General features: G+C 46.2%; 1 protein-coding gene across 1 annotated transcript in view; it reads right to left on the reverse strand.

Moving 5' to 3' along the window:
* LOC107038896 overlaps positions 1–2848 on the reverse strand; it is a gene marked incomplete at its 3' end in the record, with an annotated part of 17046 nt that overhangs the window by 9733 nt on the left and 4465 nt on the right.

Here is a 2848-nt window from a genome sequence, read left to right on the forward strand (position 1 = left end):
TGCCGTCAGAGTTAAGAGTCCAGTATTTTTATTGTTGATCATTATTTATTTATTACTGGTGAGGGGGAGGGGGGGGCGGTTACAGGTGTTCTCTGAACTCTTACTTGCCGTCAGAGTTAAGAGTCCAGTATTTTTTTTATTTATTTATTTCTGGGAGGAGGAGGGGGAGGGCGGGTGTCCATCTGTCCTCTGAACTCTTAACTGCCTTGAGGGTTAAAGATGATAGGGCATTACAATCCATTTTAGCTTACGAAAAAAATTGTACCTCTAAGCTAACATCGGTATTCCCCCAGCTAGAGAATTTTCACTAGCAGTAACTCTCTAAATTTGACAACGATGCAAGGGGTACCGTAGGGCGCATATTGTGCACGCCGAGCATGGGNAGGGGGAGGGCGGGTGTCCATCTGTCCTCTGAACTCTTAACTGCCTTGAGGGTTAAAGATGATAGGGCATTACAATCCATTTTAGCTTACGAAAAAAATTGTACCTCTAAGCTAACATCGGTATTCCCCCAGCTAGAGAATTTTCACTAGCAGTAACTCTCTAAATTTGACAACGATGCAAGGGGTACCGTAGGGCGCATGTTGTGCACGCCGAGCATGGGAAATACATACCATTGCCACCTTGCCACGCATTGCCACGTTGAACGAGAGTGACAATTTTTGTCACTAGACGGGTGAAATAATTTGTCTAAAAATCGAAAAGCTTCCTAATGGTCAATACACGGACACAACAACGCGTGCAGTTGAGACGACTGCACATCGATGACATCATCGCGCTCTGTCACGCGCCCAGTATAAAATACCTCTCGCTCGCACCCATTGTCATGCGTATCCAAATTCCTGTCTTACGCGATTTATTATAGTCAGTAGAGTCCAACACTGACCTCCGATCAGATCACTTTGATTATTCTTTCTCTTTTGTATATATTCTAAACGTCTTGATTAAACTGTAATTTATATTCTAAATTACATTTGTTAGTGAATTGTTACATCCCTCAACAACCTCAATCCCTACATTGGTTCCGATACTGGTTGGGGTCTGGGTGAGAGACAGATCTCCACAGAATCTCAAAGGGAAGCCGCGTTTTTATTCGACAAAAGTGAAAATCTCCTCGTGGCGCGGCGTGCATTTTTTTATCATCGAAAGTTTTTACCCGTGCATCCCAGTGAAGTACATCCATCCTGGTGATCATCCACGTATCCTAGACTTTCCAGTGCCGCACATTCCAGGAGTTCGAGTGTTAAATTCAATTCCCCGCTATAGAAAACCGTAAAATTTCGTCGCGCGGGTACTCAACGGCATTTTCAAACGGGCGTCTCGTGAATTCTAGAACATTCCAAGCGTCCGAGCGCCGAGCCTTGGTTTTGCTACGTCCTTGCGAAATCAAAACAAGTGGTCGTGCACTAACATCATGAGTGCGACGATTTTATTTTTGTGTTATTGTGACGAGTGCCAGCACATTGCTGAGCACCCAGAGACGTTGTGCTGTGCTGGTGATAATAAAGACTTCTAAATACTTTATTTTTCTCTCTCACAAGCGTCGATTTTATTTCATTTCGGATAAACTGTGAGATGACAACAACCGCGCTAACACAAAGACAAAGACAACGGTAGCAACGAGCAGCTGGAGGACAGTGACACACTGGCATGAGGGAGAGAAGAAAGTAACCTCGTGCCACTCTTCTCCGATGGCAGCGTTGAGAACATCGGGCCGACTCAACGAGCTCATCTCCGCTAGAGCATCGTCGAGAATCACATACACACGCAGGCATTACCTCTACCTTCAGGAGTGATGGACACTTTGTTGGTACGAGGCACATCAACGTAGCGAAAATGGACACCACATCCGCGGCACGGGCGCAGGAGGCTGGTCACCTCAACCGTAGTCCCTTCGCATCTACACACGCCAACAGGATTTCACGGGCATCAGGGGATCTGGACCCTCGCCTACGATCCGCGGCGACTTCGCGGCATGAGGGAGAGAAGAAAGTAACCTCATGTCGAACTTCTCCGATGGCAGCGTCGAGAACATCGGGCCGACTCACAGAGCTCATCTCCGCCAAACCTCAATGAGAACTTCGCCCTCTGGAATACGCGACGTCACATCGAACGCCGATAGACGTCTTCACCAGGGCATCACCTCTCTGACACATCATCGAGAGGCATCGCACACACCTGCATACACACACCATCGCAACACACGGCGAGGGTAAACAAACACACCACTCCAAGCTCACGACCGTCTCAACACATTAGCAACCTGGAGAGCAGCCCACGCCTAGCAGAAGCTAGGGTGACGCAGTCACCTCCATCATAGAATTTTTTTGAGCACAAGCTCAACCGTGATCAACGTATTAATTTTTTGTTTAATGTTTCAGTTTCGAAAAACTGCGTTTTTCACTAAGAAGGGGAGTCATGTAGCGCCTCGCTACATCCACACTCACGTGTCAATACACGGACACAACAACGCGTGCAGTTGAGACGACTGGACATCAGTGACATTATCGCTCTCGGTCACTCAACTGTCTAATGTATACTTCTCACTCGCACCTATTGTAACGCGTTTCCGAATTCTCGCCTTTTGTGAATATTATCTTCAGTCTGGCGCTAACCGCCTATTACTCAGCAAGTCGACCACCTGACTTGCTTTTCACTTTTGTATATATTTCTAGACGCGATTGAATAAACGACAATTAAGACAACTAATTGTTTAGTAGTGAATTGATTAAACTTCCTGACAACACCTCAATTCCTACATCCCCCCCCCCCTGTAGGGATTGAGGAGTTTTCGGGAAGGTAACAATCCACTAACAAATGCAATTTAACTTATAATCACAAATTTATT

This window comes from Diachasma alloeum, unplaced genomic scaffold (assembly GCF_001412515.2).
Source record: "Diachasma alloeum isolate Michigan unplaced genomic scaffold, Dall2.0 Dall_scaffold_00178, whole genome shotgun sequence".
In the NCBI taxonomy this organism is placed as follows: Eukaryota; Metazoa; Arthropoda; class Insecta; order Hymenoptera; family Braconidae; genus Diachasma; species Diachasma alloeum.